This window comes from Grampus griseus (assembly GCF_964374135.1).
Source record: "Grampus griseus genome assembly, chromosome: 2".
In the NCBI taxonomy this organism is placed as follows: Eukaryota; Metazoa; Chordata; class Mammalia; order Artiodactyla; family Delphinidae; genus Grampus; species Grampus griseus.
The window spans coordinates 150,840,348-150,860,190 of NC_139018.1; positions in this window are offsets into that span (position 1 = coordinate 150,840,348).

Consider the following 19,843-nt stretch of genomic DNA (forward strand, 5'->3'; position numbering starts at 1 on the left):
ACGTCCAGTTCACCCATCACATCAACACTCTGACAAGTGTCAATATCCCCATTTCACAGATGAGCTGGAAGATTAGCACATTAAGTGAAATTGCCACTGACACAGAGCTCCTCAGCAGGGAAGCAGGGATGTCTGATCTAAAGCTTAAATTCTACTCCACTGAGTTTCGCTACCTCCTGGAATAGCAAACAGGTTCAGGGATGTCAAACACCAAACAGCCAATAGCAATGGTAGCAGTTTACTCCCAGATCCTGCAAGGCCAGTATTTATTTTACCTCCTCAGGGTGGCCTTCCTACCATGTATATCCTTGTAAGTCATTTAGAAGATGCTGGCTTGAATTATTGTCAAAGGAAAATGGTTCTCAAAGGAGCAGAATTTTTTTCTTCCATTTCCAACTTAGCAATCAAGATATTCCACAATCAAGATGGTCCGGGCTAACATTAAAAATCTATATTTCACTTATTTGTATTTATGTATCTTTATGTAGACCCGAGCAACAGTATTGGGGAAGCTAGAATGTAGGAAATCTACAGTACAGGCATTTTGAAACTTGTATTTGCCCACGGGCCAAAAAGAATGCAGCCACTCTCATCACTCACGTTTTTAATGGCTTGGCTCCTATTTGGAGTTTGTGCTATAAAGTGCAAGGTCATCTTGTCACTCTGACCTTGATTCTAGTTTTCAAACCTAGTTTTAGAAAGTTGCTTTGATGGGAGCCTGAACTATTCCATTACAGAGATTTCCACCTATAATTTCTCCAATAAAACGACTTCAAATGAATCACAGCCATTCTAACAATTTGTGGCCATGCCCCTTTGGCCATAATTCAGAACATAGCACAGGGCTGTCACATGACTTTAAGGTTAACTATTTCTTTAAATATCAGGTCAAAAAAAGCAAGGGCTGCGTAAGGATCAGGATGGACATACTCATTTAGGCAAGCAGGAAAAGTTTTTATAGAGAATTAATCACTGCTAATAATTAATGATTCACACATGCATTAACTTTGTGATAAACCTCAGCCTTGCTTTGCCAACAAATGATAAATCACTTTAGATGTGACAGAGTCATTAAAAATAGATTGCTACTATGTCTATTAAAATTTCCATACTGTCCCTTTGTATTTGATTATCTATTTTTTTCCTCCAGCAGTCACTTCAGAGTATCAATTGATTTTTTTATACATTTCTTGTAATATTGTTTGTAAACAAGGTTACTAAGAAGGTTTTAAATTATACCAGCTTTTTCCTTATACGGTTTTAGATCTGAATAAAAAACTATCACTATGAGTGAATTCCTTCCTAAGAGCAGCTCACAAGAAGCTGAGAGGATGTGATGGTCACCACTGACCCAGCAGCTCAACGATGTGAAATCTCACGTCTTGGTGACAGCCTCAGCTCTCTGGATGTCACTACTTCCTGGTCCCATCAGAGCTGTGACACCTTCAGGCATCACCTCTGTGTTCAAAGCAGGAAGAGGTGGAGAACTTTGCCAGCCTCGTCTCCACATTATATGGGCAAAGCAAGAGAAGCAATGCTTTTTCCAGTAAATTTCTATTCCTTTTTAGGACCAGCATCAAGTCTCTCAGCCACCTGGTAACTGAAACGTTTAGAAACAGTTTGCACAGGCATGGTGAAAATAATTATTTTATTCATTCAAATATGTGTTTAGGATCTACCACGTGCCAGCCACAAGGCTGTCTGTAGCCTTACCTAGATGACCCTTGGAAGCTTTCTCAGCTTAGGGGTCTGTGAGGACCTTGCTTTCTTTGGTTCAAAGTAGTGACACTGAGGGCTTACACATGGAGATCCCATAGAGGCCAACGTGGGAAAATGAATTACTCATGACCCTGCATTAGTGTCTGGGAGGAAGTTGAGAATGTTAACTGTAGGATTAGATGTGTGGCTTTAAGTACAAAGCAGGAGTACAAGCTACATGACTGAGTCAACACCTTGGTGACCCAAGATTCACGTTCAGTTTTTCTACTCAAAAGCAAAACTGCAAAATTGGCAATTTCGGGTGCAGGTTTCAGACTTCATCTCAGTTTTTCTGACTCTCTGACTACATCTCAACTTCTTCACCAGTAGTATATATTGCTTAGTTATTTATAAAGGAATACAGAAAACTTAGAACAAGTTAGCAAAGCTATCAGAAAAGCAGATGCTAAGAACAACATTCGACTGTATTATGGACTGAATGTATCCTCCCAAAATTCATATGTTGAAGACCTAACCCTCAATGTGATGGTATTTTAAGGTAGGGACTTTAGGAGGAGTTAGATGAGATTAATGAGTGTGGGGCCCTCAGGGTAGGATTAGTGCCCACACCTTATCTTGGACATCAGCTTCCAGAACTGTAAGAAATAAATTTCTGTTGCTTTAAGCCATCCAGTCTGTGGTGTGTGATAGTAGCCCCAGCTGCTAATATAGGCTGGGTTAGATAGTCTCTAATGAGACATGCAAAGACCATCACGGTTTGTTTGGGAAGCTTTTTTTTGTGGTTGCTCTTGTTCCTTTAGTCAACAAGTGTGCCACTAAATGTTAGCCAAGCAAGTGTATGCGACTTTCTACACAAGCATATAAAAGAGAAGCATCCTTCAGGGTGGGCTCGAAGTTTCAATCCTAATGAAAGAGAAGCTACTGATTAAGGAAAGCAGCCTATGAGAGCTGGTGCCTGCTTCATAGATACGTGGTTAACATTTAAAAAAATTGATCCATTAGTGTGGCTTGATTTAAATAACAAAAGTTGGATGAGTTTCAGGGAATGTTTGGAATAAATTAGGAGGGGAGAATGCATGTTTAAAAAAATAGTTTTATTTTAGATATTAATTGTAGACATCTTTGAAAAGGAGTCATCATTCACTTAATACATATTTATTAAGCACCAGTTATGCACAAGGCACTGTTTCAGTGTCTGGATTTATCGTTAAACAAAATACAAAGATATAGCTGAGGGAGACAGATGATAAATAATAAATATGAAAATGAGTAAATTATGTACTATATTATAAGTTAAAGAAAAACTAGTAAAGCATGATAGGGAGATTAGTATTTCTATGGTAGTTATGATGTTGAAGAGAATGGTCTTATTGAGAAGGTGAGATTTGAGCAAAGCCTTGAAAAGGTGTGGGATTTGCCAATTGGGTGTCTTGAGGCGAAGGCAGAGGACCAAATGCATGTAACGTAAATTGTACGAGTTATTGTAACCACATTTATATTGTATGCAGTCTACTGAGAACCCCATTAGAAAGCTATGGAAACCAGAACAACAACAAAATTTAATTTTCAAAAATAAAAATTTGATTAGGAAGCTAGATCAGACAACTGAATTTTAAATGACATCTAAGAAACATTGTGCAAGTATTCATGCTTTCAATTTCCGCTACACTCAAGTTCCATGAGTGTAAGAGAAATCCGTCTACTGGTACCACTCATGACCAATAATTATTCTTCTTTATTTTGTCTTTAGGGAGGTATACTGTAGACATCATGGGTGTTTAAACATTTGGGTGTTTAAACATAAGGTAGAAACATAGAATTTTGGAGAAGAAAGAAATGCAACAGTTACACTTATTTTACAAGGGCAGACTTGTTACCTGCTCTTATGAAGAATACATTCTAATAGAGAAGATTGACATTAATCATATAGTTTCTGTCAAGGGTGCATAATGCTTGGAAGGGAAAGAACAATTGTTATATGAAATTGTACAGTAATGAAGAAAACTTCACAAGACAGGAAAAGCTTCCCTGGATATAGATCTGCCTTAAAGTCTCATGGAAAAAAGGGTAATAAATAGCTAAGAGTTTTAGGATGGCAACTGCAGAGAGACGATGGCCTCATGGCAGAAGCGAGCCTGGTGTGCTCTAAACCCTAAGAGGCTCAGCACTGCTGTAGTGCAGGGGTGAGGGGGCAGAGATACCAGATGGAGCTAAAGGGCAAACAGGGGCCAGAGTTGGGAATTTTGCTTTATTTTTCTCTAAAAGTAATGACTGGCCATCAAAGTCTGTTAGTGGTGGACTGGAGTGTCTCAAACTTGCCTTTTGGATAGATGCTCTGATTGAAGAGTGATGAATGTTTTGGAGAAGGTAATGAATTAAGAGGGTGAAACCTATAACCTAAGGTGGAGATATTAACAGTTCAAACTCAGGGAGCAGTGGAGGGAATGGAGAAAAGTTGACAGATTTGAGAAATGCGTAGGAGAAGTAAATCCAGAGAGGTTTTGTACATGTGGTGTGCAAGGGAAAGGATGATTTCAGGTCTAGGATGCTTCCAGATTTCTAGCCTATGGACCAGGATGAAGGGTGGAGCTGCTGATGTAGGGATTGCCCTTAGCTGATGGCCGGGCCTTGACCAACCAGACTCTAGGATCTTGTGGACCTTTGATGGCTTAATGGTCAGAGAAGATGGTTAGTGTATGCAGATGTGTCTAAAAACCTTTGGAACACACTGAAAGCAATTGCATAAGTCGCAACACTAAAGCCCATCAGGCCAGGATCAGAGGAACTTGCTGGAATGAATGGGTTTTATGGGAATCTCCCCGTCTGTGCTGCCCTAAATGTTCCAGTTTTCTATCTTCTTTCCCTGTCGAGAACCACCTTAAACATTCCTCAGAGGACCAAATTCCTAGGAGATGAAGTGAAACTAAAAAGAAAAAAAATTCAGGACCCTGAAAGCTGTGGATTTAGTGGGATCGGCATGTGCATCTTTGCAGGCATGTGTCAAAACACAAGTAGAAACCAAGCTGCCGATTTTACTCATTAGTAGATATTTGGAAAGTTAATCTCTGATTTTGATTAGGGGAAAGGAGGGAGCATTTGAAAGCCCCATTAGCCTTCAGTTGAGGTGAGATGCAGCCCAAGTAAGCTTACTGGTTAGACGTTGGTGGGTTAATCTGGGGGAGAGTGGGAGCTGCTTTTAAGGATTCAGTTGGGTGGATGGAATTAAATTTGTAACGGTATCGCCAGTGTAAAGTGTTGCCATTGGATTTAGGATATAAAACACACCAATATTTAATGCAAAGCATGACTAAGTCCATTTTGTCTGATCAGAGTTCAGCAAACACACTGCAATTATTCTAAGATCAGTAATACGCTGCTATAAATAATTATATGATTAAAGGAATGAGTGTTGATTATAGCACATTTGCATTTCTTTCCGAACTTTTAGTGTTGGAAACCAATAGATGACTGGATGCCAGTCCTCAGGACAGCGGTGACCTTAGCCGAGTCCCTCACTCCCCGTGTCCACAGCTTGACCATCTGTAAAATGAGGCAATGATGGCACCTCCCTCATGAGATCGTCATCAGGTCTGAGACAATGAGGAAAACACGGCAGCAGACAGCACTGACGATAGAAATGACAGCCACATACGAAATTTAAACTTTGTAGGAACCTTTTTAAGAGCAGAGAAAAAGACATCCAGGTGAAATTAATTTTAACGTTTGCTTTGCTTAACTCAATATATGCTACCATTCAACACATAATGAAAATTAAAATTATTGCTATATTTTACATTCTGTGTTTTTCATACAATGTTTTCCAAATCCAGTGTGTATTTTACAACACATTTCAGTGTGAACTAGACACATTTCAACTCCTCTGTAGCCAAACATGGCTAGTGGCTACCCTATCACAAACTTAGAACCATGCCTGGGGCTTAATAGGAATTAGCTACTAGTATTTTATTTATTTTATTTTATTTTAGCTAATATGTCCTTGCCTAAGTTGATGTTTTAATAACTTTTAAACACCCTAAACTTGTAGTGTAAATATTACATATTTTTAAATTCCTTCTATGACCTTCCTTCCTACATAAGCACACACACACAAACACACACACAACTTTTAAATAAAAGGGGTTTTAAGTTATTGTTTGTATTTTCTTAAAGAGAAAATAAAATTGAATTCTAACTTAACATAAATGAATTTGTCAAAATATCAATGTGGAATTTTCATCACATCTGAAACTGTGGATTAAAAATTTTAAATTTGAGACATTTCAGAACAACTAACATTTCACTAGAGGGAGTTTTAGGTCCCCATTTTGAAGAAGTAGAGTTATTTGTATAGAGTAACTATATTGAGCTAAAATTTCAGTAGATAAATTTAGCATTTATATATTAGTTTGAAAATGTTTCATCCTAGAGGAATTAAAATATGCTTATGATACTTTTGAATGGAAATGTCAAATAGGTTGGCTTTTTCTGCATCACAAATATGTAGAAAATAATTTTTCTCTCTGAGACAGGTATTTTTGTCATTGTTTAGAAGATCGATAGCCATTGGTATTATTCAAGGTAAATAAACACAGGGCTTTTTTTTTGGACTGCCTCTTTTGACCATCCAGGACCTGTCCAGCCTGAGCCTGAAGGGCCATCAGAATGTCCAGGAACAGGTCAATATCCTTACCTGAGGGCAGCTCAACCTTAGAGTTAAGGGAAAGATAAATGCTCTCTGGATACATACACATTCAGTTGAAGAGCATTTTCCAAGTAAGAAAAGTAAGGATGTTTGGGCCTGATCAATAATAATGTCATATTGTTCATATCAGCTGGGGGAAGTTTCACTGGGTCCCCAACTTGCTTGTCATTTCTGGTTCTGTGCTAGTGGGCTCTCTCCATAGTTCAGGTTTTGGAATGGAATCAAGATCCTTGGACGATAATGCCTCAGTCTGACTCTCATGTTTAAGAATGAGTGTTGGCACGGTGGGGTGGGTGGCAAAGCTGAGACTCAAACCCAAGTCTTCGCCCACTTAGTGAGGGGTCAGTCTCTCCAGTGCTGCCAAATGCATCCTGAACTGGGGTGTGATATATTTCAGGCTGTGTGTGTGTGTGTGTGTGTGTGTGTGCGCAAGCCTGGGGATGGGAACGGTGTGGGGTTGCATCTTAGTCAGCTCAGGCAAAGTACCATAGACTGGGTGTCTTATCAACAGCAGACATTTATTTCTTACAGTTCTGGAGGCTGGGAGTCCTAGATCAGGGCACCCGCATTCTTGGGTTCTGGTGAAGGCCCTCACCCCTCAAAGACCTCACCTCCTAGTACCATCACCTTGGGGCTTAGGTTTTAACACATGAATTTTGAGAGACAGAAACATTCTACAGCAGGTGGGGACAAGACCTTTAAGGGTTAAAATGTGCTTCAGAACAAAAGGAATAGCACACGTCAAGAAACGGTGAGAAAGCTGTGATAAATAAATATTACAGGCTCCAAGAAAGTAATATAAAAACTTGTCATTTTCATAATATTTTGGTTCTGTTAAATTTACCTAGATATCTTCAAATGATCCAATTGACCACAAAAGCACTAATGTATACATTTTAATAAATCGAAATGAACTCAAGTTTCATAGAAATTGTCTCCAACAGATGCATCTGCCATAATACACAAGTGTCGGCTGATACTTGAGACCTCTGTCTCTACACTGCGAATAAGAACTCTTACCTGTCTAACCAACCATGTGATTGTGGGAATTAGAAGTCTCCCATGTGGCAAGATGGTAGATTCTTTTTAGGGAGTTCATGAAATTTAAAACTGCAACCATAAGACCATCAATTTGAGCTAGGAAGAATGGAAGCAGCTTCCCAAAGAAGCCAGCCTGCCCGTCTATTAGAGTATTTATTTGGCCTTTGGATTCCTAATTGTGTGTGCAAGACATGGAAAAACCTGACAGCAGTTTAGGGAAAAGCAATGAAAATGATGAAGGGGCTGTTTGCATTGATTTATGAAGACACGTTAAGTGACTGCAATATGAATAAATGTCCTCAATGACGACTGGGGAAAGACAGAATAAATGTCTGCAAAAATCTGCTGGGTGTAAACCCTGAAAAGGGAGATAGATGAGGATGCAGAGGAATGTGATAAGGAATAATGAGATGGAATGGGGAGAGTTTCCACAAAAAGAAATTGTAGTCATTTTCTTCTCCTGAAAATTGTCCATCAATGAAGAAGCTCGATACCGCGATTAGAAGCTCTCAGACTAGACACAGTCAAGGCTGCGGAAATATATTGTAACAACGTGTGCACGTGAGTGGGGAAGGCGGTTGATGTCTCTGCCGGGAGAGAGAGGAGCCGGGCGATCGTGCTCACGATGCAGTCACGCTGGATCCACGTTTTCTTCTCTCTCCTGCGGGAAAACAAGCAGGGACTGAGAACTTCTGGGTCTTGATTCTGCCTCGTGTACCTGCACTTCTCTCTGGACTCCCTTAAAGAAGCACAGAGAACAGCTCTGCTAAGCAAGCAGCCTTGTATAAGGTTACTGTTTTTGCAACGCTCACTCCTCTGACCCAAGGGCGTGAGGCGTAGTATTAATGAACTGACATAAGGTTCCTTTCTTTTTTTCACTCGTATCCTCTCTCGCCTGTCCTCCCACTCTGAGGTCTGAGTCTCTGTAAGAAATAGAGAGAAGCTAGGGGAGGGGGCAGAGCATTGGAGTCAGAGTCTCCTCAGCCTCCTTAAATAAAGTGGGGAGCGATGTGGCCGATAATTTCTGACTTCAGCGGAGACAAATAATGAAGTTTCAATAAGGCCTTAACAATTAGCATCGTAACCACCATCGCGTGGGAAGCGAAACGTTAGATTAGTTACGCTTGTAGGAAGTAATCAGCTAAGAATTACTGCACTCATTTTTAAGTGATCATAGAATTACCCTGTTTGCTTCTATTGAGACTTCAACTGAGAATCTCAGCCCGAGTCCATACCACAGCCAAAAAAGGGCAAAGTATAATCATTAAAATGTAGCTTTGGATTCACTCTTAAAATGAAAGCGTGATGATTTAAAAAGAAGTTGTACTAATGTCTGTTTAAATGTTTGTAGCTTATGAGGAAAGACGAAAGCAGCCTCTACATCAATCAATTTGTAGTTAAATGTTTTGAGCCAGAAAATTTTGTAGAATCCAGACAGGTCATAATTCTTTGTCACATTTTGCTATCAGCTGTGACCCTAGCAGGAAACTTTGAGCAAGTAAATAACTAAAAGGTATCATTTCTCAGATGGCTTATACGAGCCAAGATTAAAATGGGAGATTCCCTCGTCGGTGAGATAATCATCAGCTGTATGTTGCCCAGAGTTATTGGATTTTGCATTTTTTATATTTACCATTTTTATTCTTAATATTATGTTTCTATTATTTTGTCCTGTGGGTGGGATAGTTGAATGCATAGTGGTCAACATTTTTCCTTTAAAAGGTAACTTTCACGGTTTTAAGAGTGTTTCTAAATAAGCTAGGAGAAGACATTATGAGTGAAATACATATGGTTTTCTAAGAAAAAAAGGCATTTTAGAATTTGTTGTGAAACAGGAAAACGTGGGGAATCACTTTTATGGAATTAACCCCGGGGAAAAAGCATTTACGAAATTTAAAGGAAACAGATTCTAACATGTACAACATGAAGTAAAAATACAAAACTATTTAGCCATTTTTCCATCTACCCATCATTTATCCTCAGTGATGATCTAAAGCTATTTAGTTACCAGTTGCTCTAAAGCCCATATGACATTCATTTTGAACTTTTAGGTCAGGAAAACTTTCCCTTGCAAGCCAGAAGAATCCTACTTTCATGTGAACTCTTGGGACAGTATACGTGCTTATGCAGAAACTCTCCTTTAATTTCGCATGACTATCTAATTAAATGAATGAAATCCACTTACATTTAACCATATAGTTTCCAGGGATTTGAAATCTTGCTCAGGGCTCTTGAACTTTAATTCAATGTCTGACTATATTTAAGTCTCTGGTGTGATTCTCTGAGTGTCTACATATCTAAGTTTGTGAATGAAAAGAGACTTGCTTCTATACAAATGAAAATGAAGAATTGATTTCTTAATGCCTTGAAAAGTCCAGTTCTAATATTGTTGAGCTCTATTTAACGTCCTTAAGTAGATGGATAATCAGCCAGTTTGCTACGTCAGATTATAAAATATTCTTTTTTTTAACTGAAGATTTTTTTTAATTGTATATTCTTTATTTTTAATTAATTAATTTTTTAAACATCTTTATTGGAGTATAATTGCTTTACAGTGGTGTGTTAGTTTCTGCTTTATAACAAAGTGAATCAGCTATACATATACATATATCCCCATAACTCCTCCCTCTTGTGTCTCCCTCCCACCCTCCCTATCCAACCCCTCTAGGTGGTCACAAAGGACCAAGCTGATCTCCCTGTGCTATGCAGCTGCTTCCCACTAGCTATCTATTTTACATTTGGTAGTATTTATAAGTCCATGCCACTCTCTCGTTTCATCCCAGCTTACCCTTCCCCCTCCCCGTGTCCTCAAGTCCATTCTCTACATCTGCATCTTTATTCCTGTCTTGCCTTTAGATTCTTCAGAACCTTTTTTTTTCTTTTCTTTTTTTTTTTAGATTCCATATATATGTGTTAGCATACGGTATTTGTTTTGCCCTTTCTGACTTACTTCACTCTGTATGACAGACTCTAGGTCCATCCACCTCACTACAAATAATTTTGTTTCTTTTTATGGCTAAGTAATATTCCATTGTACATGTGTGCCACATCTTCTTCATCCATTCATCTGTCAATGGACACTTAGGTTGCTTCCATGTCCTGGCTATTGTAAATAGAGCTGCAATGAACATTGTGGTACATGACTCTTTTTGAATTATGGTTTTCTCAGGGTATGAGCCCAATAGTGGGATTACTGGGTCATATGGTAGTTCTGTTTTTAGTTTTTTAAGGAACCTCCATGCTGTTCTCTATAGTGGCTGTATCAATTTACATTCCCACCAACAGTGCAAGAGAGTTCCCTTTTCACCACACCTCCAGCATTTATTGTTTGTTGATTTTTTGATGATGGCCATTCTGACTGGTGTGAGGTGATACCTCATTGTAGTTTTGTTTTGCATTTCTCTAATGATTAGTGATGTTGAACACTCTTTCATGTGTTTGTTGGCAATCTGTATATGTTCTTTGGAGAAATGTCTATTTAGGTCTTCTGCCCATTTTGGGATTGGGTTGTTTGTGTTTTTGATATTGAGCTGCATGAGCTGCTTGTATATTTTGGAGGTTAACCTTTTGTCAGTTGCTTCGTTTGCAAATATTTTCTCCCATTCTAAGGGTTGTCTTTTCACCTTGTTTATGGTGTCCTTTGCTGTGCAAAAGCTTTTAAGTTTCATTAGGTCCCATTTGTTTATTTGTGTTTTTATTTCCATTTCTCTAGGAGGTGGGTCAAAAAGGATCTTGCTGTGATGTATGTCATAGAGTGTTCTGCCTATGTTTTATGCTAAGAGTTTTATAGTGTCTGGCCTTATATTTAGGTCTTTAATCCATTTTGAGTTTATTTTTGTGTATGGTGTTAGGGAGTGTTCTAATTTCCTTCTTTTACATGTAGCTGTCCAGTTTTCCCAGTATCACTTATGGAAGAGGCTGTCTTCTCCATTGTATATTCTTTTTTTTTTTAATTAATTAATTAATTAATTTACTTTTGGCTGTTGGGTCTTCGTTTCTGTGTTGGGTCTTCGTTTCTCTGTGAGGGCTTTCTCTAGTTGCGGCAAGTGGGGCCACTCTTCATCACGGTGCACGGGCCTCTCACTATTGCGGCCTCTCGTTGTGGAGCACACGCTCCAGACACACAGGCTCAGTAATTGTGGCTCACAGGCCTAGTTGCTCCGCGGCATGTGGGATCTTCCCAGACCAGGGCTCAAACCCGTGTACCCTGCATTGGCAGGCAGATTCTCAACCACTGCGCCACCAGGGAAGCCCTCCATTGTATATTCTTGCATCCTTTATCAAAAATAAGGTGACCATATAAGCATGGGTTTATCTCTGGGCTTTCAATCCTGTTCCAATGATCTATATTTTTGTTTTTGTGCCAGTACCATACTGTCTTGATTACTGTAGCTTTGTAGTATAGTCTGAAGTCTGGGAGCCTGATTCCTCCAGTTCCGTTTTTCTTTCTCAAGATTGCTTTGGCTATTCAGGGTCTTTTGTGTTTCCATACAAACTGTGAAATTATTTGTTCTAGTGCTGTGAAAAATGCCAGTGGTAGTTTCATAGGGATTGCATTGAATCTGTAGATAGTTTTGGGTAGTATAGTCATTTTCACAATGTTGATTCTTCCAATCCAAAAGCATGGTATATCTCTCCATTTGTTTATATCATTTTTAATTTCCTTCATCAGTGTCTTATGGTTTTCTGCATACAGGTCTTTTGTCTCCTTTAGGTAGGTTTATTCCTAGGTATTTTATTCTTTTTGTTGCAGTGGTAAATGGGAGTGTTTCCTTAATTTCTCTTTCAGATATTTCATCATTAGTGTATAGGAATGCAAGAGATTTCTGTGCATTAATTTTGTATACTGCTACTTAACCAAATTTGTTGATTACCTCTAGTAGTTTTCTGGTACCATCTTTAGGATCCTCTCTGTATAGTATCATGTCATCTGTAAACAGTGACAGCTTTACTTCTTTTCCAACTTGGAGTCCTTTTATTTCTTTTCCCTCTCTGATTGCTGTTCTAAAACTTCCAAAACTATGTTGAATTATAATGGTGAGAGTGGGCAACCTTGTCTTGTTCCTGATCCTAGTGGAAACGGTTTCAGTTTTTCACCACTGAGGACAAGGTTGGCTGTGGGTTTGTCATATATGGCCTTTATTATGTTGAGGAAAGTTCCTTCTATGCCTACTTTCTGGAGGGTTTTTAATCACAAATGGGTGTTGAATTTTGTCAAAAGCTTTCTCTGCATCTATTGAGATGCTCATATGGTTTTTCTCCTTCACTTTGTTAATATGGTGTATCACATTGATTGATTTGCATATATTGAAGAATGCTTGCATTCCTGGGATAAACCCCACTTGATCATGGTGTATGATCCTTTTAATGTGCTGTTGGATTCTGTTTGCTAGTATTTTGTTGAGGATTTTTGCATCTATGTTCATCAGTGATATTGGCCTGTAGTTTTCTTTCTTTGTGACATCTTTGTCTGGTTTTGGTATCACGGTGATGGTGGCCTCGTGGAATGAGTTTTGGAGTGTTCCTCCCTCTGCTAGATTTTGGAAGAGTATGAGAAGGATAGTTGTTAGCTCTTCTCTAAATGTTTGATAGAATTTGCCTGTGAAGCCATCTGGTCCTGGGCTTTTGTTTGTTGGAAGATTTTTAATCACACTTTCAATTTCAGTGCTTGTGATTGGTCTGTTTATACTTCCTACTTCTTCCTGGTTCAATCTCAGAAGGTTGCGTTTTTCTAAGAATGTGTCCACTTCTTCCAGGTTGTCCATTTTATTGGCATATAGTTGCTTGCAGTAGTCTCTCATGATCCTTTGTATTTTTGCAGTGTCAGTTGTTACTTCTCCTTTTTCGTTTCTAATTTTTTTGATTTGAGTCTTCTCCCTTTTTTTCTTGATGAGTCTGGCTAACGGTTTATCAATTTTGTTTATCTTCTCAAAGAACCAGCTTTTAGTTTTATTGATCTTTGCTATTGTTTCCTTCATTCCTTTTTCATTTATTTCTGATCTGATCTTTATGATTTCTTTCCTTCTGCTAACTTTGGGGGTTTTGGTTCTTCTTTCCCTAATTGCTTTAGTTGTAAGGTTAGGTTGTTTATTTGAGATGTTTTCTTGTTTCTTCAGGTAGGATTGTATTGCTATAAACTTCCTTCTTAGAACTGCTTTTGCTGCATCCTGTAGGTTTTGGGTCGTCATGTTTTCACTGTCATTTGTTTCTAGGTACTTTTCTGATTTCTTCTTTGATTTCTTCAGTGATCTCTTGGTTATTTAGTAGTGCATTGTTTACCCTCCATATTTGTTCCTTTTACAGATTTTTTCCTGTAATTGATATCTAGTCACAAAGCATTGTGTTCGAAAAAGATACTTGATACAATTTCCATTTTCTTAAATTTACCAAGGCTTGATTTGTGACCCAAGCTATGATCTATCCTGGAGAATGTTCCATGAGCACTTGAGAAGAAAATGTATTCTGTTGTTTTTGGATGGAACGTCCTATAAATATCAATTAAGTCCATTTTGTTTAATGTATCATTTAAAGCTTGTGTTTCCTTATTTATTTTCCTTTTGGATGTTCTGTCCATTGGTGAAAGTGGGGTGTTAAAGTCCCCTACTATGACTGTGTTATCATCAATTTCCCCTTTTATGGCTGTTAGCATTTGCCTTATGTATTGAAGTGCTCCTATGTTAGGTGTATAAATATTTACAATTGTTATATCTTTTCTTGGATTGATCCCTTGATCATTATGTAGTGTCCTTCTTTGTCTCTTGTAGTAGTCTTTATTTAAGTCTATTTTGTCTGATATGAGAACTGCTACTCCAGCTTGCTTCTGATTTCCATTGGCATGGAATATCTTTTTCTATCCCCTCACTTTCAGTCTGTATGTGTCCCTAGGTCTGACAGCATATATACGGGCCTTGTTTTTGTATCCATTCAGCCAGTCTATGTCTTTTGGTTGGAGCATTTAATCTATTTACATTTCAGGTAATTATCAATACGTATGTTGCTATTACCATTTTCTTAATTTTGGGGGTTTGTTATTGTAGGTCTTTTCCTTCTCTTGTGTTTCCTGCCTGGAGAAGTTCCTTTAGCATTTGTTCACCCACCGCCTGCCCCAGTGGGTGAACAGACAAGCCTCTCGGGCTGGTGAGTGCTGGTCGGCACCGATCCTCTGTGTGAGAATCTCTCCGCTTTGCCCTCCGCACCCCTGTGACTGTGGTCTCCTCCACGGCCCCAAAGCTTCCCCCCTCTGCCACCAGCAGTCTCCACCCACGAAGGGGCTTCCTAGTGTGTGGAAACCTTTCCTCCTTCACAGCTCCCTCCCAGAGGTGCATGTCCCATCCCTCTTCTTTTGTCTCTGTTTATTCTTTTTTCTTTTCCCCTACCCAGGTACGTGGGGAGTTTCTTTGCCTTTTGGGAGGTCTAAGGTCTTCTGCCAACTTTCAGTAGGTGTTCTGTAGGAGTTGTTCCACATGTATATGTACTTCTGCTGTATCTGTGGGGAGGAAGGTGATCTCCATGTCTTACTCTCTGCCTTTTTGAAGTCTCCTCTATAAAATATTCTTGACACAAGTAAGTTGTTTAGGGTAATGTTTCAGTCAAATATAACTATCAGCTAAGCAAACATCAACATTTACTGCAAAAGAGGATGGCACACTAAAACACCACACTTTTTCTCCAAAAGTCTCTATATTCCTGTTATCCTGATTCTTTTATGTTCCCATCTCTTCTATAAGTTTGCCAAAAATCAAAGCACTTACTGTGCATAAATGTGTGCATTGAAACAGTTGCTGTTTACAAAAAGGTTAACACGTGGACTGTTGGTTTTCAGGTTTTATTAATAATGAATAATCTTTTCTGTCTTACAAATTTGTGTGTGTGTGTGTGTGTGTGTGTGTGTGTGTGCGTGTGTGCACGTGTGTGTTTTAATATTAACTTTGCCAGAGTCCTTTGGTGGGAAGAAGAAAAGGCAATGAATTACAGGTTCTATAAATTATTATCAGGACAAATTCCCTGTACAAGGGCATTTCCTCATGTGAGTCAGAAAAACTACTTGGTGTCTCAGGTTCTACCTTCACAAGAGGCATGGGATTTGCTTGTGGCATGTTGAGATTGATTTAATAAACATTTGCAAAATAAAGTGTGACTCTTACAAAATGGTCATAAAGTAGAAAAGCCATACCCACAAGTGTAAGGCTGTGTATCCAGCCCCATGTGGTTATTAACGTAAAGTTTCTGCATTCAAAGAGGGGACTTGCTGTGACAAAGGCTGGGGGCCAGCATGTCTAAAAGCACTGGGTAAGGGTACTATGTACTTGAAGAAAGACTTCTCCCTGGTGGCTGAGCTGGGGCTGCCCATGCCAGGGGTCATGTCCTTCTACAGCAAGGTCATATAGTACCACACACCTGCAGTAAATGTGATATGAATTATCTATGTTTGCAGACAACTCATTTCTGCTTCCTGTGTAGCAGACATCCAGAGAAACAGTGTATCACAGAGCTGCAAAGAGATATTAAATTTTAGATGTTTCTAATATTCCAGAAAACAAGGTCAATGAATGCTCTCTGGGTTTATCTTTGTATTTGCCTTGTGAATTCCGTTTTGTTTTTCCAAGGATCCTCAGCTTCTTAGATTTTTGAAAGGATGAGGATAGGAATTGGAAACCCATGGAGCAGCAGGATTACCTGAAAGCACATGCAGAACACTCTCAGAGCTGTTGTCCACTGTGTTCTCTTTGTCAGGTGTAGATAAATCATGTGTTGTCCTGTAAATTGGGTGCCCAAGGTCATGTGAGTGAAAGAAAGCTCCCACAATGGAACAGTGGAGGCCCAGGCTTTGAGTCTGAGTCTAATGGCCTCAGCACCACTTACTTCAGGTAGCTGACCACCTGGCCACCGATTCAGACAAAGGAGATTGCAGAGGGGATAAAAGCAAGACCTGCGTAATGGATGCACAGCACTCACAGGTTCTGCCTGGATGATAGGAAAGCACTTTGTGGAAGGAAAAAGACCATCTTTTGGATAAAAGATCTTTCTGTTGGCCAAATGGAGTCGCTTTTATCATAACAGTTCACTCTTGACTAATTGTCCTTCATTTCTAAAGAGCCTGCCATCCTTCTGTCTCCATTTTCTCACCCAAGTGCCATTTTCAGATTAGTTTTTACTCCCTCAATGACATTTCAACAATCATGTATATTCCTTCTTCTGTATTCACTTTTGTAATAATAGCTCTCGGGACCTAAATAGAGCCCAGGAACTACAGCTCCACGTGTGCAGGAGTGAAGGAGTTCTCTCTAAAAGCACAGAACCTGGACTGTAAGGGAGGCTCGCATCCTAGAGAGCGAAGAAAACCAGATTGTCTTCTGCCTCTGTTGATCAGGTTACAATCGAGGTCACTTGGCTGCTTTCTTGTAGGAAGGAATCAGTGCTAGGACGTAATGTACAGTGCGGTGACTATATACATGGAATCAATTCTCAACGCATTATGTCAACTCAGACGGAAATTCTAAGCAAACACATTTTGGTGTGTGTGTATGTGTGTGTGTTACTCACTTGAAAATAGGTGCAATCGAGAATTATATGACTCGCCCGTTGGAACACAGAGTTTAAAGGGAAAAAAATGGGAAAGTTAAAAGGACACTAAAGCATAATGATGATAATGATGATAGTGACAACCAATATATTATTAAATATAGTGTCTCTCCTAAGCCTCAGCTCAGCTTTGCAAGGGAGGTTTAATCTCAACAGTGTGCACTGTGGGGATAAACAGCTAATATGCCACTGTCGGTCTCCTTGAAGAAACAGTGACTTCCATGAGTTTGAATTCTTTAGATTCCACATATAAATGAGATCATGCCATGCTTGTCTTTCTGTGTCTGTCTTGATTCCCTCAGCTTAAGGTCCTCCAGGTTCATCCATGTCATCCAAATGGCAGGATTTCCTTCCTTTTTAAGGCTGATTAATATTCTGTCCTGAGTGTGTATATATATGTATATATACACATACCACATAGAATGGTGGTTGCTGGGTGTGGGGAAATGGAAGATGCTGGTCAAAGGGTACAAAGTTTCAGTTATAAGATGAATAAGCTCTGGGAATCTAACGTTCAGCATGGTGACTATATTTAACAATACTGTTTTCTGTTCTTGAAATTTGCTAAGAGGGTAGACCTTAAGGGTTCTCACACAGAAAGAAAATGCTAATTGGGTGGTGATGAATATATAATATAATATTATATTATATTATAGCTTGATTATATAATCATTTCACAATATATATATGTTAAAACATAACATTGTACACTTTGAATATACAGAATTTTTGTCAATTAAACCTCCATTATATAGTATTGTTGTGGAGATGCTAGCAATGCCTTGATAGAGTAAAAGCAGGGAGAGGACAGCTCTGGGAGCTAGATGTGTTAGAACAGATCTGCTACACAGAGCCAGAGGACGCACCAGCTGACTGTGTCCTGGGAGGACCCAGAGAGCGTTCCAGCCCCACAAGCAGTAAAGGAACCCAGAGGCTATTTGTTTGATGACCAGCTCACCATCACTGCCATGTGGTCAGCATGGCAGTGGAGTGGGATACTGTGGACCAGAGACCCCCCAGCATCCATGGGAGTGGCAGGATTCTGAAATGACAGAGGCCAGGTGGTAGCCCTGGCAATAGAATGGCAACTAGTGGATCTGTGGCCAGGGCTGAGGGACAGGGTTTCCATAGGTGTGAAATAGATGGGCAGCCAATTAGGGAACTGCTTGGCCAACAGAAAAAAACAGGTCAAGAGTGGGTGAGCCAAAGACTTATGTTAGTTACCTCAAAGAAAAATCATGACGCAAGGAAGGAAGAAAATCTTGTTTCCCCTACCCTCCTTGGTTCTCTGTCTGGGGAGTCTATAGATGAGACTGACAAAAGACAGATTAACAAGAGAAAAACAAAGATATTTATTAACATATGCAGAGCTCATATCCACAGGAGAATTCAGCAATGAGTAACTCAAAAGGGTGGTTAGAACTTGGGCTTATATAGCATCTTAACAAAGGAATAATACATTTTTAGAGAAGTGACAAAACAAAAGAAAAGGACTTTGAGTTTCTAGGGTAGCAAATGATGGGAAGGTAAATATATGGGGGAGTTAATGGGAGATAAGGGGTAGTTAATAAGGTTTGCTGTGTGGATTCCTCTAGTGCCGGCTCTGGGCTGATCAGGGTCTAGAGTTGTCCCTGGTGGTTAACTTCTGTCCTTCCTGGTAGAGCCGGGAGGGGGACACCTTTATACATTTATGTCCTGTTTTTAGGCAAATGGGGGAGGACAGCTTTTCTTGTATCTGTTTCTTCTCACTTGCCTTCAGCTCAGAATAATCCCTCTGCCACAGTGGCATATTCTGGGAGGGTGCATTCTGCTGTCCCACAGAATGAAGTAAGGAGTCCCAGGTGTTAGTCAAGAGTGTAGGGACCTGTGCGTGGAAATGGGCAGTGACATCCTCTTGAAGGTAAAGAACAAGTTTACACCTTGCACCTCTTATCACAAGGAATGAAGCACACTGCTTTTGTAGAGCCCTTTGGGTTTGGAGCCAGTATAATCTGAACCTGGAAATACTATGCCAACCCATTATCAGGTGCCTGGGAAGGATGCCTTTTTGATAAGGGCCTAGAATAAGAGTTAACATTGAAGCATGTTCAACATGCAGTTAAAGAAACCCCCCCCACACACACCAGCTTGAGCCAATGAAACAGCAGATCCCATTGTTGGGAGGGACCTGTGGTCCATACGCATGCTGTGTAGACCTCTGCTCAGCCTCAGTTAGAGCATCGCAGTGTAGACCTCTAGAGTCCTGAAGCCTAGCTGACATCCTGCAGTGGAGAAGCTGTGATTTCTGAGTGTGATAGAGGAAGTGGTGCCAGCAGAGACTTTCGATGCCCTGTCCTGGGCTGGCAGGGTTAAGAGCTGTAGCACCTGATGGCAACAAGTCTGGCGGCAGTGTCCTTATGGCATGTTTGAATTTTTAGAAACCACTGCTTTACTGTTTCATAATTAATGAAAAACATCACAAAATTATGCATAACTCAATACTTTAAAAATCATTGTTTTAAAGAAACATGGCATGTTTCTCTGTGTTCCTGGCTCTGAAGATTCTAAGCATGGCTCTGAGCACCTCTTGAAATTCTATGGACTATACAATATTTGTACAACAAATTCCTTTACAAGCCTAGGCCATCAGAGCTGGTGTCTGCTGCTTGTCACAAAGAATTCAAACATTGAGCAATGGTAACGATGATCCAGTCCTTTGCTAGGAAAGTTCCCAGGGGATGCAGGAATAAGAGCTGTCCCAAGATTGGTCTGATGTTACTGGTATTTTAGAAATCATATTTTCTACCGCCCTTATTTTGC